Consider the following 19,939-nt stretch of genomic DNA (forward strand, 5'->3'; position numbering starts at 1 on the left):
TCGACTCCTTCCACAGTTTGGTGACTGTGGCCATTGTTGCTGTGAACTTTGGGGTGCATTGTGTACCTTCTTTTCACTACATTTTATCTTTGAGATAAATACCCAGTAGTGCAATTGCTGGGTCGTAGGGCAGCTCTATTTTCAACTTTTTGAGGAACCTCCATGCTGTTTTCCAGAGTGGTTGCACCAGCTTGCACTCCCACCAACAGTGTAGGAGGGTTCCCCTTTCTCCGCATCCTCGCCAGCATCTGTTGTTTCCTGACTTGTTAATTTTAGCAGTTCTGACCCGTGTGAGGTGGGATCTCACTGTGGTTTTGATTTGTATTTCCCTGATGCCGAGTGATGTGGAGCACTTTTTTCATGTGTCTGTTGGCCATTTTGATGTCTTCTTTGGAAAACTGTCTGCTCATATTTTCTGCCCATTTCTTGACTGGATTATTTGTGTTTTTTGGGCTGTTGAGTTTGATAAGTTCTTTATGAATCTTGGATACCAGCCCTTTGTCTGCAGTGTAGTTTGCGAATATCTTCTCCCATTCCATAGGTTGCATTTTAGTTTTGTTGACTGTTTCTTTTCCTGTGAAGAAGCTTTTGATCTTGATGAAATCCCAATAGTTCATTTTTGCCCTTGCTTCCCTGGTCTTTGGTGATGTTTCTAGGAAGAAGTTGCTGCGGCTAAAGTCGAAGAGGTTGCTGCCTGTGTTCTCTAGGATTTTTGTGGACTCCTGTCTCACATTCAGGTCTTTCATCCGTTTTGAGTTTATCTCGGTGTGAGGTGTGAGAGAATGGTCGAGTTTCAGTCTTCTGCCTGTGTCTGTCCCGTGTTCCCAGCACCATTTGTTGAACAGGCTGTCTTCTTTCCATTGGACATTCTTTCCTGCTTTGTCAAAGTTTAGTTGACCATAGAGTTGAGGGTCCATTTCTTGGCTCTCTATTCTTTTTTTTTTTTTTTTTAAGATTTATTTATTTATTTGACAGAAATCACGAGGCAGAGAGGCAGGCAGAGAGAGAGGAGGAAGCAGGCTCCCTGCCGAGCAGAGAGCCCGATGCGGGGCTCGATCCCAGGACCCTGAGATCATGACCTGAGCCGAAGACAGAGGCTTAACTCACTGAGCCACCCAGGCGTCCCATCGGCGCTCTATTCTGTTGCATTGATCTATGCGTCTGTTTCTGTGCCCGTACCATACTGTCTTGGTGATCGCAGCTCTGTAGTGAAGCTTGAAGTCTGGCAACTGGTAGGTTCTGACACTGTGGAAGAGGGGACGGAGAATCATGGAATATAGGCCAAATATGCGGGGTCAGGAGGGAATTTTTTGGTGCTGAGAGCTTTGTTTCTCTTATTGTGATGCTGAGTTTTTCTGCTGCATTATCAGGAGGGAGGGGCCACTGCTGGCCCTCTGCCCACCCTGTTAGGTGTGCCTAGCTCAGTGCCATGGGTTCCAAACATTTTCAGGTCTTCCTTACGCCATCAGAGCACATCCAGTCCTGGGACTGGGTCTCTTAGAAATGATGCAGACTTTACCTATGATGCTGACAGTCCTTCCTCAGAGCTCACTAACAAGGACAGAGAGGATAAAGAACTTGATGGAGATGGAAAGATCAACAGCTCCGAGTTCACACGGGGTGAGGCAGCTGTGAGACGCAGGTGGTCCAGGCCCAACTCAGAACTGCTGTGAGCCACATGGACGCTCAGGTATGTGACTCCAGGACCTGCCGCCGGCAGGTGAGGCTTGGAGCCGGCTCCTCTCAGCTGCACTGAGAACCGTCTTGCCCCAGGGTCCAACAACTCTTCCATACCTTTGCTTTCTCAGTTTGGTCTACTATGGAGGTGAAGCTTCCAAATCAGTCTGAGAGACCCATTCAGAACAATATGATTTGGGCTAGCTGCGTTTTCCCACATCACGGCCCCCGCAGGAAGCAGGACCGGCGGGAAGCCTCTCGTGCTCCCCGTCGGCTTCTGGACCAAGGAAAGGGTTGAGGGAAAGAGAGGTTTTTTGAGTCTGTGTATGGCAAGAAGTCTCCTTCTAACGGCTGCTCAGGGCTGCGTCCTTCCCTGGCCCACAGCTGGGTGGCCGGCCGGTGTACGGCCTCTTTGTGTCCCCCGTCACTCTGAGCCCAGGGTCCTCTTGTGGTGGCTGCTTCTCAGCACTCCCGAGCAAGCTGTCAGCAGAGAAGCAGTGGTTCTTTCCGTTTCCCAGAGTCCTCTGCGGAAGGGGCAGCCACGTTCATGGGTGGCGGAGAGAGCCATCGGCAAGGATGACAGAAACTGCTCTGGTCAAGGAGATGATTTAAGAGTGACATGATGGTCCGAGGCTTCCTGACAGGAGGCGGCCTGTCTCTGGCGGTCCAGGGGGCGGCTCCGCTCAGCTTCATGGGCCCTTTGTCTCCAGCAACAGTTGGGTGCAGTCAACTGTGTACTCCAGAACCCAGAGGATTTCTCCAGGAAAAATGCTCAGTTCTTTCCAAAACGCCACGAGAACGTCCATGTGGGAATAAGTAACAGGTGCCGGGAGCAGCTGTGCCTGATTCATGAATCTTCTTCTTTTAAATGTTTTCTGTGGGGAACCAGGGGCTTTCAAGAGCACTTTGCTCTGAAATATTCAAGGAATGTTTCTTCCTTTTCTTATTGCAGCAACAGTTTTCGTATTTTGAAGCTGAATCATGAGGCAGCTCGAGTGGGAAAAACCTCTAAGTTACTGAGCCCCACCGTCACTTTGAAAGAGCATCTGGTTCTCCACCGACTCTTCTACAAACCCAGGTTAGGCAGCCGGCCAGAGATGACGTGGCTGGGCAGGGGACCCACGGAGGTGGGCCTGGGGGTGGCCCTGACTGGTTTCTGCCATGCCCAGCACGACCGGCGGGCGTCTGTTGCTGGGACGAGCTGTGGTGGGTTCTCCTGCACACACTGCAGGGACTACTTCGTGCTGGGCGAGAAGAGCAAACACGACACTGGGGCCCTGGGTGCCCATTTATGGCCCCAGGGCAGATGTGAGGTGCCCCGTGTTCCCTGGACAGGAGATAAAACAAGGTTCCAGTGTTTACCGAGCTGGGATCCTTGTTCCCAGAGGACTCTGAGGTACCAGACTCTCAGACTTGGGGGTGCCTTCATGCCAGGCCTGGGCACTTGATTTCCATCCACTATTTGCAGTTCAGGAGAAGCGCGACTTAAATCGCTGGAGGTATTTCCTCAGTTTGGCCACTGAGGCTCTCCCCCTTCCTCTGAGCCCCGTGTCCCTGAGTGCTGTCTTCAGGAGCAGGACCTGGTCGAAGAAAACCCATCTGGTGGCATGAGGCCCACTGGTGGCCACAGACATGTTTAAGGCTAAGAGTCAAGTGTCCCTCCTTCAAGCACCAGCTCCCACCCCTGGACCCATGCGTCACAGCCTGTGGGGTTTTGGCAGCCCTTTCCCGGGCGCACACCTTTCCACCAGCTAGAGCACGAGTTGGTCTCCATGATGCGTAGACAATAACTGCCAGCTAGATCTTCCACTTTGGACAAAATCTCGAGGCTTCCTGGTGCGGAAGAATGAGTGACTGGTCTTTTGCCTTTTTCTGCTGTTTATCAGCTCAAAACGGGAAGCCCTCCAATCAATTCCAGGCACGAGCTCCTAAGTGGCTACTGAGGACACGTTCTTTCAGGGCACTGGGCAGTCACATAGCCTCTCGCTCCGTGAGCCTGTCCAGTACCCGCGTCCACCCACAGGGCATCTTCCCAGGGCAGGCCCTTCTGGAGCGGGGCTGCGGCCTCTGCTCCCCTGCTCTCCTGCTCAGGCAGGTGGCAGGTGCGCCCTTGGAGCTCAGAACAGGCCTCAGGTCACCACGTGGGGGGCTTCCAGAGGACGTCCAGAGACTGCAGAAATGAGTGGTTTTGTAGGCTCTTATCTCGGGTGTGGCCACTTCCCTGAGAACTGAGAGTATGTGAATATGTGAGTATGTGAGAAGTTTCTATGCTTCTCACATACTGCACAAGTTTCCTAGAGCTGCCAAAACCAATTCTCTCCAATTGGGTGGGTTTGAACAACAGAAATATGTATTCTCACAGCTCTGGAGGCCAGAAGTCCAAGACCAAGGTTGTGGGCCGCATAGGTTCCTCCTGAGGGCTCTGAGGGCAGTCTGCCCTTTGCCTCTGTCCTAGCTCCCCATGGTGGTGGCGATCCTGGGTGTCTCTGGGCTGGGGGCCCCACCCCCATCTCTGCCTCCTCTTCTTATGTGGTCGTTCTGCTTACAAGGACAACAGTCGTTGGGCTTAGGGCACACCCTACTCCAAATGAGCCCATCTCCACCCTTAATAATCTGCAAAGATCCTATTCCCAAATAAGGCCTACCAGACATGCTTTCGTTACTGCCAATCAGATGACTTTTAAAAAAGCGTATCTGTTAGTACGTTTTTCTTCAGTGAATATTTTCTGAGAACCCATTTGTTCAAAGTGCTCAGGGAGTCTAAGTGAAGCAGAAATGGCATTCCATACAGGCCAGCTGTGGGAGCTGTGCGTGGAACCCGGCAAACACTCCAGGACCGTCTGTGTGGGTGGACGGGTGGCAGAATGTTCTAGACTGGACGCCACGTGCTAGCGGACTCTGTAGGAGTTAGGGGACGCTTCTAAATCACAAGGAAGTTCGGATTTTATCCGTTTAAAAAGACTGAATGGACAGCCACACGGGTACCCATTTTCCAGGTGGTCTTTGCTGAAGGGCCTGTCCACCAGGGAGCCAGCCCAGGGCCCCATCCCCGTCACCTGGCGGGAGTCTGGAGCCGGTGTGGAGGCTCTGAGCACCCCCTCAGGACCAGGGAGGGAGGAAAGGTACTTGTCCTTTGGTCTAGAAAAGTCTGTCCCACAGTTTCACCATCCCTTGCTGACGAATAGGATTTAAAATCCCTTTATCTGGAGACAAACAGAAAGTGTGTTTGTGGTGAATAATTTGAGCTGATATTCTTGCCAGCTGTTAAGAGACACATGCAAAAAAAGAAAAAAAAAAAAAAGCCAGTGACATCTGGTCGGCATTGACATTTTGTGACAGAAGTATTTTTCCCTTGGGGGTGTTTTCCAAGAAACCACATCTCAGAGCCCTATCTCTCCGCCCCTTCAGCCCCCAGCCCCCAACCTTTGACCTCCTTGAAAAACAAAAAGAAAGTGATCGTATTGACAACTGTAACCCAAACGTCCCGGCAGGACGGGGCGCGGCCCTGTGCGGCGGCGGGATCAGACCACGGCGGCAGCGGCTGTTACGCGGGGACCTCGCCACCTAACTGTCCCCACGCCTGAGCTGCCGCATCCCCTCCACTCCTGAGGCTGGTCTGTCCCTCCCTCCTCCTCTGCTTCCCTCCTGACCATCTGTATTCTGGGGATTTGAGCTTTAATTTTTTAAGAAGTAAATAATGTCAAGTAAAAGCACAAGTTAACATTGTGAATTTGTTTTCTGAAATTGTCAAGTCTTTGCCTGATTTTCCCAAGAACGCTAACGAACGGGCTGGTTTCAGAAGGGAAGTCTCAGAGCGTGCTTTGTTTCCAGGCCAGGAGATCTCTCCTCCGAGGCCGCCTGCATGTCCCTGCTCCCCTGAGAAGCCTGACGCAGCGGCGCTGGCGGGCCATGGGCCCACCACACACAGGCCTCCGGGCCTCAAGGTCACAGGGCACTGGCTTCAGACTCCTGTGCAAGGGGAGGCCTCGCCTGCCACCCTTCAGAGAACAGCGTGCCTCACACCCGCGATGGGGGTCCCAGGTTGGAGCCTCGCATCCAGAGTAGGGGCAGCTGAGACCCAGTCCTGCCGTCTGCGAGCTTCCTGCCGGGCTCCGTCCACGGCACCAGGCCTCCTGCTTCTGGGCCCTGTGCCCCTGGGTGCCCCCGTTCTGCCTCCTCTAGGGGCCGAGGGGAGGGCTGGGCTCTGTCCACTGCAGCAGAGGGCCCCCTCGCCACTCCCTCTCCGTGGAGGTCCCACCACAGACGCACATGTGGCCGAGTGGTAGATGACGCAAGTCGCAGAATGGAAATGTGTGGAAAAAAGCTCTTTCCTAGGGCACCTGGGTGGCTCAGTGGATCGAAGCCTCTGCCTTCGGCTCGGGTCATGATCCCAGGGTCCTGGGATTGAGCCCCGCATCGGGCTCTCTGCTCAAGAGGGAGCCTGCTTCCCCCCCACCCCCACTCTCTGCCTGCCTCTCTGCCTGCTTCTCTGCCTACTTGTGATCTCTGTCTGTCAAATGAATAAATAAAATCTTAAAAAAAAAAAAGAAGGTCTTTCCTGGGGTCAGCACAGGATAGGAAGAGGGTGGGCAATCACTTCAATAAACAGAGTTCGCAGAAACGGAACTCTCCGCAGGAACCAGGTTTCAAAGTCCTGATTTCCAGGGAGGGGTGCTTCAAAACACCGACCCCACAGTTTGGACCTCTGTAGCCTGGGCATTGCTCAGCAAGTGAGAGCAGCCGTGTCGCCCTGGCTGTCGGGGGCGCGGGCTGGCTTCCTCCATGCACGCCTCTTTTCTAAGGTTGGGGGAGCCAGCGGCCTCAGGACGCCCCCATGAACCGGCCCCCTCCCCGTCTGCGGGTGTGAGTGCACTGTTTTCTTCTTCAGCTGTGTGCAGGTCCCCTGAAAAGGTCCTGATTACGTTCCAAGGAGTAAAGGTTGTTCCACAGATATGTGAGAGAAAGTGCAGGGCATGATTTGGTTCAGACGACTGAGAACATTCCCAGTGCTTCCTCATCATTTACGTGTAGAGAGTAGAATAGAAAATGGAGTGTCAGAGCAGGAAGGAACTCTCCAGATGTGACGAACGGAGGCCCAGAGAGGTTAAGTAACTGGGCCACCAAGTGGGGCCACCTCTCAACACTACCAAGAGGGAAAAAGCCCAAACTCTTCTTTGTTGTAAAAAGCAGTCTTAGTTTTTATTCTAAAGTAAGCCATGTTACAGAAAGTCTGGAGAAACAAAACTTGGTGTCCTTGCCCTGCACCCTTTCTGAGGCTATAATCATAGCCTACAAAGACAGGTCTACACCTGCTGTTATTCCCACATTAAATTAATTGGCAATTTCTGTGTTGCTCCATCGTCTTCAAAACCATCACTGCTTAACACCCCATGAAGCATTCCCTTTATCTGGGAACCCTCACTACTATGATGACATGGTGGCCAAAAACCTCGCCCCCCACCCACGCTGGTTGCTGAGTCCAAGAGCATGAGCGCGACTTTTTCCTTGACACACATCGGCAAATGCTACATCTCTTCCATCTACACCCGCACTGATTTCAGTCCCTCTGGTAGAGGAGAATGTCTGCCTTAGAACAAATGACTGATGTTCTAGGACATAATAGGTAAGCAATGACTTCAATCATGCTATTTGACCATGAGCAAATGTGGCTGCTTTCTCATTAGGGCTAGGACTTCTGTCCCACCTTTATGCAGGAGAACATTTGTTGTTTTCCTAGCAAGTGTTTGATCTTGTGACGTAAGAAGCAACCACTTGCAGTGTAGCTGTGGGTCCTCGGCCCCTCTAGGGCTCTCAGAAGCGCCCAGAACAGCGGTACTCCGTCTTCTCATCACCGAAGACCTCTTCCATTTTCCCCACAGAGCCCGTGTTCACTCTTACTTTCCTAAGTTCTCCTGTTTTTTGATCAGAGGCATATTCAAGTGCCAAAGAGAGTGGCTGTTGACTGTTGGACGGTTGGCTGATTTGATGTGATCCGGCCTGAAGTAAAGACCCTTGTTTTAGCTGATCTGTTAGGCCGGGTGAGACCTTGGGGGTCCCCATGACAACCCCCTACTTTCAGATGACCAACCCAAGCATCCCAAATCCTGTGCCACTCTCTTCCTGACTCACTTGGAGCACTTAGAAAGCACCGGCTTGTGTCGGTGTCCGGGGTGGTGGAGGCAAAGAGGAGACCTCGGTTCTTCCTTCTGTCCCACGCCCCAGGGCCCAGAATGGTGAGGAAGGTGAGCCTCAGTGCCTGGAACTCACTCAAAGTCACCTGAGGACTCAGAGCTTTGGGAAACTGTGGAAATTCCCCAAATAGTCTTCCTGCCCCGGAACATGGGTGAAGCTGGACTGAAGAAATTCACCGCCATTTGGGAGAACTGGCCATTTGTCGGCCGTCACCTCTCCGGCTCTGTGCGCCCCCCGGCTCTGAGACGGGCGTTGTCGTTCCGGGCTCCAGGAACCGGAGGCTCCTTGAGGTGAAGCATCTTCTCCAAGGTGATGCGGCCGGTTTGTCCTTGACACTCTTCTCAGGGCTGTCCTTGGAGGATGGGGACTTCACCATACACCTCTCTGGGGCTTCGTTCTCTTTCCTGAAACTTCAGATGTGACTTTGAGTCCAGGGCTCTCGGCCAAGCATGGATTTTTGCATGGTTCAGACAAATTGCCTAGGGATTTAATTTCATTTCTTGTACTTTGTAATTAAAAGATTTTTAACAATAACTGAGTATTAGAAAACACAGTAAATAAACACGAAGCAGGTCATTAGCTTTTAAAGGCAGTAATCAATGCAGGGCTTTGAGCGGAAGAAATGTGTTTTTCCCCCACCAAGATTTTCCTGTCTTTTTGCAAGTGGCTAACCGAGCTGCCAGCTGCCAACGATGAGCAGGCGTGGAGTTACGGGGCATTTGGTGGCAGCCGGCCTTCCACACAGGGCCTGGCGCCCGGGGAGCGTGAAACCTCTTTGGTATTGTGATGTTCACACAGGGCCTGGTTCTCCACAGTTGGAGTGTCTGTTCCCCCGTGTCCTGGCCTTGAGCCCACAAACACCCAGACTTTAAGGACAGCAGCTGTGGAAGGCCAGCCAGGTGAGTGGGCCAGGGGACAGGGAGCCTCGGGAATCGGGCAGACCTCATTTGCTGGGTCACCTGGATTAGCTTATTTGCATTCTCTGAGCCTTAGTTTCCCCATCTGGAGAAGGAGATAGCAGTTCTTCATCCCATCACTGTGAGGGTTCCGTGAGGTGCAGGCGTGTGACTGCGGCCGTGTCGTTCTCCGCAACTGCATGGACTTTGTCTCTTGAGAGGAGCTTTCCACGGAGTCAGATTGTATCTGTTCCAAGGCTCAAGCAGGAAGAAAGCTTCCAGGAAAGCTTCCTGGCCTCCCAGGCAGAAGCCGTCTGCACTGGAACGGGAGTCTCCTGGGGTTCCCGTGCGTGCTGCGCAGTTTGGCGTCCGCAGCTCCATCCTGGAGAATTCTGGGGCCCTCGGCACAGGCGCCAGTCCCCACGTGGACGCCGTGCTTGGCTCGCCCATGGAAGAACATGAGGACAATGCAGTATTTTCAAAACAGGTGCCTTTGGGGGGCAGGCTGGCCTGTGCCGGGCCGCGTCCTCTGTCCGTAGCTCCTTGGGAGCCGGGTGGGGGCGGCATCAGGAGTTCTTCAAGCAAGTGTCTCAGCTGAGCCTGAAGACAGGTCTTCGTGTGACAGCAATGAACCAAAAAAAGAAATGCTATTTTGATTTGGTCACTTATCAGTGTGAGGATTTATTTTTGCTGCATCGTGGTAAACCAGACCTACGGGTTTGTGCCCACGGGGCCCCCGAAGCCCAACTGTGCCCTGGACGTGTGGACAGACGGGAGCAGCTGACTGCACAGCGCCCGGGCTTCTGTTTCCAGGGGCTGAAGTCACCACAAATGCAAACTTGCAGGCAGTTGCTGTAGCTGACATGACATGGAAAGAGAGACTTGGACACCGGCGGGGCACCTGGGTGCGCGCCGTGCTGACATCTCACACATTCCTATGTGAAGAGACGTGTCAGAGAAGAAGGGGGGGGGGAGGAGAAGGCGGAGGAGGGGTGGGGGGCCGGGAGCTTGCAAGAGCTCAGACAGGAGGGGTCACTCCTGCCCCTGATCTTTCTCTTCTCTGACAGCAGCGGCGAGATTTTAGTGAATGGACTGCGGTTCCAGAACGTGATGCGTTTCCTGACCGTGCTTCCACTGCGCCTTTCTTCTTCCGGCGAGTTCAAAGCATACGGAGTACGATGGTGTGTCGTCTTCACCACAGGCACGCGACCTATGGGTAAGAGGTGGTGTTTCTCTCTCTCGCTTCACTGCCAGGGAGCAGGGGTGCGTCTCCCAGGAGCTGAGTCTGAGGCTGCATTGGTAGGAAGCCCGGCTGGGTGCCAGGGGTCCCAACAGGTGCCTGGCGGTTGGGCCTGCGCCGACCAGCTGCGCATCGGCCTCTCCTCTCTCAGGAGGCCTGGGAGTGACGTGTCGGGTCACTGACCTCCGGTGCCTTCCTCTCGGCTCTGCACAGAGGATCTCACTTGTCTTCTCCGAGGGGCTTGGTGGGCGAGCAATCCACTTGCTGTCGGGGGCCGCGGCAGCACTTCTGCACAGCCTTCACCCTGCCTCCCACCATGCCTGCACCCCAGGTGAGGCAGGCCCCTCTGTAAGCACCTCGGACCCGAGACAGATACCTGCACAGACCGTGCACACGCTCAGGACGACAGAAGCCGCGGGAGGAAGCCACGCAGGCCTGAGTGGCAAGGAGCGCCGGCCGGCAAAGTCAGGGCCACCTGTGTGGAAGCCAGCGATGGGCGGCGTCTCAGCTGAGCGACGTCGTTCAGGAATCGGTGACCGCTCCGCGTCAGGGGTCCTCTTCCTCTAGTTACTCCAGGGGAGGCACCGCAGGGGCGGAGGCAGGCTTGGACAGGAACCCCAGCAGCCTCCTGATACGATCACTCCTAACAAACAATTCCCTATCGATCCTGGTGATGTTTTAAGTCCACGATTGGCTCATTGTCTCTTCCAGAAGTCCCCAAGCTCACAGGGCCCCGCTCGCTGAGGGACGGAGGCTCTACGGCCTTACGAGTGTCAGTGAGACAGCGTGTGTGCAGGGCACGGGAGTGCCGGGAGGCACTGACCACGAAGGGAGCCTGTCCTCGTGGTTCTGCCGAGGGAACGTCACCCGCAGAAACACCTTCTTGTCACAGGCGATCCCGTGTAGGAAGAAGGTCTTCCCTGCTCCTTGGATGGGCACTTCAGAGACCCCAGTGTCCTCTGTCCAGGGGGAGAGTGCCCAAGGGCTCTCACCCGACACCTTGGGTACTGGTGCGGGAGGTCGGATAGACAGGCCGCGATGGGCACATGGCCTCCTCGTGCTCGCGGCCCGTCCCTGTGGAGAACGGAGAGGTTCCTGCTTGCTGGCCTGGGGGGCTCTGACAGCATTGGCGGGGGTGGGGGACAGGGCCACTGAGAGAGGACTACCGTTGACTCAGGAGGTGCTGGCCTGTCCACTCCTTGAGGTGGCCTCGTCTCTTATTTGGAAAGTGCCAGGTGCGGCTTCTGGACAGTTAATGTCACCAAAGCAGGCTGGGCCCTGGTGGGCCCTGGAGTGGAGCCTGTTTAGCGGCTGCGTTTCATTCAGTCCCCAGCGCTGTCCACGAGCCGGACTCTTGCTTCGGTCGTGTCATTCCACTCAGACAACGAACCCTTCTGGCACGAGCTTTGCCTTTCTCCTCAAGCTGCGCGGTGTTCAGGTCGCTAAAGGTAAACGAATTACAGTATCCTGGCGACCCCAGAGCCGTGAGATCATTTCACCTGCCCCACCTCCGGGAGGAACAGCCCCTCCCCCCATTGATGCGAATCCATTTATAAAGGCCTCTAGGACACAGTTCCCAGAAAAAACAGGATCTCAGTAGCTAAACTTCGGTTCAGATAAATCACAAGTAATTTTGTGCTCTAAGTACATCCCAAATACTTCTTAGGACAAACTCACGCTGAAACATTTCATTGTTTATCTTAAATCCAAATTGGATTGGATGTTCTGCATTTTCCCCCCCAACTCTGGCCACATTTGTGAGGGCCTTCTGCAGAGCTGCAGATGGCCATGAGGCAACTCTGGACGCAAGGCCGGGCCTGGCCCCCGTCCCCGCGGAGGGTCAGGGCGGGAGTGGGTGACACGTGGGGCGGCGTCAGGGCCCGGGGAGAGAGCACATGCACAGCAACGCGGAGGGAGACGTTTCCAGCGCCTGCCGCTGACCGGGCTTAACCTGAGTGTCAGAAGCATCTCCCTGAAGCAGCCGATTTCCAGGGAGTGACTTTCCCCTACCATGAATCTGTGTCTTACCTTCAGGGCACAGTCTGCAGATGCTGTGTGAGCCGAAGGCAGCTCGGGAGCAGCAGTCAGCTGCGTGGGGGAAGACCTGATCAACCTCCTGGTTCACGGCAGGATCCCGGGGGATGCGTGGGGCCGACCCGCTGGGCTCCTTCCGTCTGCGCCCCGGCCGCAGAATGCCGAGACCACCATTCCTGCAACTGGGGGGGGGCGTCAATGCCAACCTTACTCTATGCAAGAGATGTGCTAGGTGGGAATCATCAGCATGAGTGTCACGTGGATTGAACAATACTCTTTCAATATGCTAGTGACTCCGTCAGCAAACTTACAAGGAAGGTAGGTAGGAATTTACAGATAAAACTGGGAATAGACGGTAAGAAACGGCCCCAAGACACATGGCAGATCAGTGGTGACAGCAGTCTAGGGTCTGGCGGAGTCTGTCCTGCTGTGGGATGTGAGGACAGAGAGATAAGGACAGAGACAGAGACAGAGACAGGGAGATGCACAGAGAGAGACAGAGGCAGAGAGGGCCCCAAAGAGAAGTGGCCATGTGGGGCCCAGAGCTCCTGAAATACAGAAGAGCAGGGTCTTCTGTTCCTGGTGGGGACCTGGAGCTGCGGGGTCAGAGTGGCCCCAGACCCTCAGCCCCGGCCTTGGGTGGCAGGCACCTGGCTTTCCGACAGCCTTCTGAGCAGGTAAAGGGCTGCCTGGAGGGCTGGGGGGTGCCTGCCTTCAGCCATTCCTTCGGGAAGAGCTCCCCTCACTTCTGGTCTCAGGGAGACCCTCCCAGCTGCTCCCATTCCTGGAGCTCATGGCTCTGCACCCCAAGCACTTCTTGGGGGCCACAGGCTGGAGGGCTAGCCTCCTTCCCTGTGCCTTCTCCTTACAACATGTCCCCACGGGGGTTTCAGGCAGGTGTTCTGTGGGGAGACAGTGAGAAGCATCAGAAGCACTTAGCTCCAGGAGCCCTGGGTTCCAAACCACCAGAAGCCCCCTGCCTTCCCTGGTCCGTGTGGTCCTGGGTGATAGGGAGGCAGTGTCCCCAGAGCTCCCTCCTGGCTGTTGTGCTCTGGGAAGGCTGCTCTTCAGACCAACAAGAGGCGCTGGGTCCAGGCACCCGGGAAGGGGAGAGGGACCTGGATGGGGTGTGGGGTTTCCAGCACTGCCCGGTGGGCTGCCGGGCTTTTCTGGGGCTGGGGTGTGGAGTGGAGGCACCTACCCGTCTGTCTCCTTCCACATGCACATGAATGGTTCCTTTTAAAGGACAAGTGTAAGCGAAGCCTTAGTATTTCTGGAATTCGGTTGGGGGAAGGCTGTGGCAAATTACTAAAAAGCTAAAAAGCTTGACACAAAATATTTTCAGAGAAATGCGTTTTGCTATTTCAGGTATAGAAGAACCAAGCTGGAGAAAGCCGTAGGGAAATCAATGTGGTTTAAGGAGCTTTAAGCAGCACAGTCGGTCCCCTTAAGTGGGTTTCCATGTGTACCGTGTACCTGTGCAGGGCTTGGCACGCGCAGTCCGGGCTGTCTTGGGAGTGCTGACGGACCCCTTGCTTTCCCGGCGAAAAGTGCAAGTAGGACCCAGCCTGGAGGCTGGCTCCTGCTCCAGGCCCGTGGGTACAAGGCAGAGCACATACACTGGGTCTGGGCTTCCAGGACCCGCTCCTCCTGGCTGGCCGGGGTTCCTCCTCCGGCTGCGTCCGCAGACCCCGTCCTCCTGGGCGGTGAGCGTTTCCACGCTTCTCGCAGAGAACGCCCTTCCTTCCAGCCCAGCTCACGGCTCCTGCCCAGGCAGCCGTCCCTGCCCACCTGGCTCTCTGAGGGGTCCTCCTCTGGGGCGGCCGCTCACACGTCAGAGTCCCAAGCCCGTGAGCTCCCCCAGGGCTGACATGGCTTTCCATCTCTCCTCCGCTCTAGCTCAGTTCCTGGGACATGCTAGGTGCTTACGGGCTGCACGTCTAGTAGATTTAGAAGATGAAAAACATGAAAAGTGCTGAATTAGTATTTGTATCCCGTTTTTCCTGCGTCAGATTTCTAAAATCCACGCCTGCGGTCATGTTGGACAAAACAGCGAGTGTTTCTGCAGACGTGCCCCGTCCCCCAACGCTCTGCCCACGAGGGCAGGTGCCTGCAAGCCACGTCACACCCACACGTCTTTCCCGAGGAGCACCATCTTGGCTCCCGGCTGCACGTGGGCTTGCAGCGGAACCTGTCCTCATTCCCAATGACAGGCGGCTGCTCGCGGCTTCTCAAGGATGATCACAGGCCGCCAGCTTGTCCTCCTGCACGTGCGTGCTCTCACAGCCGGAGACCCAGGTCGACAGCCAACAGCGCCACGGCGGTTTCCGGCCCTAAGAATTCAGACGCCGCAAGCTGGTAAGATTCTGCTTTCTCTTGGAAATTTCAACCAAGAAGAATTCAAGTCCTGTCTCTGGGCCGAAGTTTCAGAGGGCAGTGACATTTCCTAAGGTCACACAGAAAACCGAGGCCCTGGTTCCTGACTGTGCTCACGAGGCCACCCACCCCGCAGGTGACGTTCACACGTCCTGACACTTCCCTGGGGTCTTCACAACCTTCAGTGAGAAGAAGACGCAGGCGTACAGAACACTGTCTTTGTGACGTGCTTTCTCCACTCTAAGAAAAGCATTACCTCCTGATGGATTTTACGTGTAGACTGATTTTCTCAGTCTCAGTGTCAGGGTTCTGGGCTTACTTGCAAACCGGCTTCCTGGTCTGGCCGCATTCCCCAGGTTGGGTGGTCGCTGTGGACCTGGTGTGTGTGGGGGGTGGCCGGTAGGCTCCGCACAGAGGCACCCGGGTCATAGCCCCCTGGGTCACCGCGTTTGGAGATCCGGCAGGGCGTCCACCACCCTGAATGGGACCACGGCCAAGGGCCGTCTGCTCGCTGCGGAGCACGGCGGCTGTGCTGGGTCACCACAACGCTCCCTTCCCTGGGCTTGGAATAGGGTTTCAGGGTTGCCCTCGTTTTCACGGCCACAAGATCCGTGTACACCCTGATGAGGCCTAGTAACAGTGACGAGGCCTAGCATCACAGGTGAACGGGACAAGGGAGGCCTTGGCCATCCCTGTGAACCCCCAGCTCATCTGACTTTGCAGACCTAGTGTTTTAGTCCAAGACAAGTCTTGGAAAACAGTCTGCAAAGGGACAGCTCTGGGCTTCCCGGCTGAGTTGTTTCCCTGATTAACTGTGGGGAAAACCGACAATCCTCCCTTCTTTCTGTTTATCCAAAGTGTCTTTTGTCGCAGCTTGACCTTGTCGCGCACCTGGGTCTGCAGAGTCAGGCTGCAGGCAGGTCCGCTGAGGGTCGGGGCAGACTCTGTGAACCCTGACACACACGCCAAACCCGATCGATGCGGCTGATTCATGATTAGGATGGCGGCTTCGCGGTGGTCGGTGGAGGCGGCAGAAAAGCCATCTGCAAACCGCGTGTGTTTGTCAAACTGCTCTCACCACCTGAGGTCGAGGTGGGGGCAGCTCTGCCCCCGAGGGGATTCCAGGGTGGCTCTGCTGTGGACGGTGGCGCTCATAGCACCTCCCGAGAGAACCAGGAGGACCGAGCAGACAAGGGTGCTCCAGGAGAGGCGAGGCTGCCGCCGGGCTCCGGGCTTTCCCACACACAGCGTCCCCCACGTCGGTGGGATTGGGTCGCGGGCTGACGTGCGCTTTCCTCGGGCCTCGAGGTGGGCTCTGGAAGCCCGGAGGTTGTGCGGCAGGAGCTGCCCAGTGCAGAGGCCGCCCCGAGGATGGTTCCTGGGGTCGGCGACAGATGGGGAGGCCACGGACACAGCAGCCCCTGGGGGCTTGGACAGTGCATGTGCGCTGGGGGTTAGGGCCTGACGTTTCGCACGCGGCGGGACCCGCACGCCAGATGCACTCTTGCGCGCTTCACCCGAATGCAGAGCCCGACGCGGGGCTGGCCCACCAGGCTGCTGGTTCTCGGGCCTGGAAGGGCCGCAGGTCCGAGGCTGTACTCCTGCTCTACCTGCCCTCACTTCCGCCACGTGGTCACCCCTTCCCCGCAGGACAGAGGGCCCCGTCCAGGGCCTGTCCCCAAGGCCCCTGGCCTCCCTGGAGGCATGAGCCGGCCCCGCCACGACCGGGGCTCATGGTGAATGAGGTGCCCAGGCTTTCCTCGTGTTGGAAACCCAAGAGCATCCTTGATGACGGTTGGACAAACACCGACTCTTCGTGGCCCTGACTGTCTGCCCAGAGTCTGCTTTTGCTAACAGTGGGCATCTGCCCTGGGCGCGCTGGAACACGAGACCAACCCCCAGGGTCTTCTTGTCTTTTCTGCCTCTTGAATCCATTCATGGGCGGCCTGGACAGCTCTTTGCTGGGAAACACGTTCTCTTCTCGTGAGTGTCAGAGCACAGCCTCGTTGTCATGGGCGAGCCCCGAGGTTTTCCTGATTAAAAAAGTCATACATAGACACAAAACCACTGAGTCCCGTGGGAGCCAAGGGCTTTCTCCCAGACAGTGAAGTGATTTCCACACGGTCTCGAGAAGGTCAAGCTCCGTGCCTCGGTTTCTCCATTTTGACTTCTGTTTTATAGCACGATGTCCTCTCACAGCCCGTGGCACGTGCTGAGGACGGGGGAGGCTGTCCCCACAAGCAGAGCCAGGACGGCCGCAGTCGGGCCGCGGAGGTGCCCCCACCTGCGGCCCCTGCATGGGCACTGGCTTCCTGGCTGCCTGGCCCTTTGGAACGACCACTCCCCCGACTTTGGTTTTCAAAGTGAAGTGTGTCAAGTGTGTCCAAAAAGTTAAGTAAATAAAAATTATTTTTTCTTTAGATGAATTATAATAACGCTTAAGGAAAGTGAAACCACTCCCAGGTGCCACAGGCCGGCCGGTGGAATGACTGGTTTTTCAGGTCGGGTCCTGGCCCTGGCTGGCCGCTGGTGCCTGAGCAGCGGGGGCGGCCCCTGCCTGCACAGCTCCAGTGTGCAGCCCTCGTGGGCAGAAGCTGCTCCATCACGGAGAGGGCCTTGGAGAAACAAAGACGAACAGATCCTTCCTTTAAAAATGCACACTAGCCGATGCCTGCAAGGAGCAGAGCAAAAAGCAAAGGGGAAGACGGTCCCAGTGCCGGGGACGGAGGCCAACAGCGCCTTCTGCCCTGGAGCCGGCATCTCGGAAGGGACCTGTGCCCGTACTCACGAGCCGTGTCCTGGTTCACGTGTGGGGTGCTCCCTGGGGAGGCTGTCGACAGCGGGGCCCTGCCTCGGTTTCCCCACCCAGTTGCCTCTTCAGGAGCCTTCTGGTAACAGCCAGGACGACAACACTCTCAAGTTAACAGGAGATTCTGTCCTTCAGGTTAGAAGCGGAGCCCAAGTCAGAGGCACTGGTTTTATTGTGGGTTTTGGGGTTGGGTCTGTTGGGTGGGGTGGACTTCCCATCCTGGGTCCCACTGCCAGTGTCTAGCACCTGGTAGGAAGCAGAAGGAGGAGAGGGACTGTGTCCCCAGGCCTGGGCTGTGGTGTGGGCTCCCTCCCATCTGTTAGCAGGACACGGAGTGGCTACGCTAAGGGTAGTAAACAGGCGTTTTAAGTATCTCCTGTCTGCTCTGGGCATCTCCTCTCCCGTCCTGGTAGGTTGTTGGCTCCAGCCAGACACCTGCCTCACAAGGATGGACGGCCAGGGGAGCAGCGGGGTCTGAGCAGCTGGGCGGTGACCCCTCTCCCCACCGTGGTCATCGGTGCCAGCCTGACTGTGAGAACTATTGGGGGCCGGAGTGGGGGAGGGTGGTGGGCTCGGGGCCAGCAGCAAACTACAGACCTTCCCCTGCCTGCCCGTCTGACCCCGTCCCCACCCCATCTCTCCCCTTCCCCTCTGGGGGGCCTGGAGGAGGGAACAGCTCACCGGAGCAACCACAGAGAAGCAGCGACACGGTGGGAGGTGGAGAAGACAGGGGTGGGGGGCTCTAGAGGGGCGGGCCCGGGGCCGGGTTTGAGGAGGAGGCATCCCGAACGCCCACCTAGATACAAGAGCAGAGACGGAGCCTGTGTGGGTCTGTGGGTGCGAGGGGTTGCTGCTGCCGAGTATGGGAGCCCCCAGAGGGGCCGAGACCTTTCCTCCCCAGCCCCAGGGGAGACCCCCCGACTCTTCACATGTTTGGTTGCCCTATTTGCTGACCTCCACCTCCGCTCGACCAGGGGTGGGACCTGCTCCTCCTCTGGGACCTGGGGCCTCCCCGGGGCCGCCATGCGCGTGAGTGTTCACGGAGAGCACGGCTTCGGCCCTCCCGTCCGCGGACAAGCGGCCGTGATCACGAAGGGACCAGCAGCTGCGTTTCCCGTAGGACCGTCTGTGCCTCTGCATCTTTCCTGCCTCTCTGGATGTCTGTTCCTGCCGACCCGGTGTGGGGCCAGAGGAGGAATCACCCCAGCGGGCCCCGTGTCCCCAAGGTCGACCGAACAAAGATCCACAAGACACGGGCTGGCTTCTGCTTCGCGTGTTCCTGTGGATCTAGACCCAGGCCTGCTGCCTCCTCCCTGCTGTCTTCCACCCAGGGTTGCTCCCCCCCCCTGCTGCCCTGCACTGCCCCCTCCCCACACTGCCCTGCACTGCCCCCTCCCCACACTGTCCTGTGCTGCCCCGTGCTCTGCGGGGCCTAGGAGGCGGCCGTCAGGAGTTCCTCTCTCAGCGGCTGGCAGGCCTGATTTGGACGGCTGCGGTTTCTGCCTGGGGGTGTCCCGCCCACGGTGGGGTAGGGGTGACAGCTCGCAGCAGACGGGCCTGTTGCTTCGGGGGCGGGGGAGACGCGGTGTGCAGCTGTGCGTGGGCCCCTCCGAGCGGCCTCGCAGACTGTGTCCCGGCCGAGCGGGGCTGCTGCCGGCTGCCAGGGAGCCGCGTTCCTCTCTGTGGGAGCCAAGCGCTTGCCCTCATTAGTGTGTGTTTTAAAACTCCCAAGCTGCTTCCAGCAGGGCCAGCGGCAGCGGCTCCGCGGTGAGGCCGTGGACAGCCTTGGGAGGCTGGAGCCCGTGGACACGGGCCTGTGCGTGGCCTGCCGGGTCAGCCCTTCCCTTCAGGCCATCGTGGCGTTCTTTCTGTGAGGCGGGTGTGGGCTTCGTTCCCTTGCCACCGCCCGCCCGCCCTCTGCAAACCCGGGTGAAGCTCGGTGGGCCACACGGCAGGGACCCAGGACGGACCTGCAGCTCTGGGATGATCGTCCTTCGCCGGCTCATGAAGGACCATCCAGCTGCCCCGAGAGACGAGCAGAGCAGATAGGGTACCCCCTTTGGGCCCAAGGACAGTCTTTGGTCACCACCCTGCTGCTTGGGGACACAGATGTGTTTCTTGTGCGGGTGGAGCAGCTGCGGGGTGTCTCCAGACCCCCGGGTGCACAGTTCCAGCGGGATGGCGGCAAGGCGGGAGGCCGGGCGGCGTCTCCGTCCCGGTGCCCTCGTCCTTAGACCGTCCCTCTTTCCGTGGCCGACGAAGGTGGTGGCTGACCGGGTGGCGGCCTGAGGCAGCCTGAGGGAGCCCCTGACACGGTCGCGACACGGGTCCCCGGGAGTCACAGGCAGGCAGCCCGCTCACGGGGCTGGCACCGGGGGTGCAGCACGAGACGCCAACGCTCTGTTTGCTCCCCTGTGGCCCGGGCCCCCGAGGGTCCGAGTGGGGAGGCCTCATGCACGTGCCCCACCAGCCAGAGAGAGGCCACCACCTGCTCCGAAAGCCATTCCTTTTGGGTTCTTTTCTGTCCATGGACACATGGTTCGGTCTAAGAAAGGGCAGAGATGGCCGGCAGCTGGGGGTCCTCCTTCCCGGGGACCAGGACCTTCTGGGCAGGCAGCAGCACGATCGTCCGAGCGCCTGGGCACTGATCTTGGGTTTTATGTGGCCGGGAAGTGCTAGTGGGAATGGAGGCCAACGACCCAACTTGTAAATGTG

Source organism: Mustela lutreola, chromosome 6 (genome assembly GCF_030435805.1).
Source record: "Mustela lutreola isolate mMusLut2 chromosome 6, mMusLut2.pri, whole genome shotgun sequence".
Classification (NCBI taxonomy): Eukaryota; Metazoa; Chordata; class Mammalia; order Carnivora; family Mustelidae; genus Mustela; species Mustela lutreola.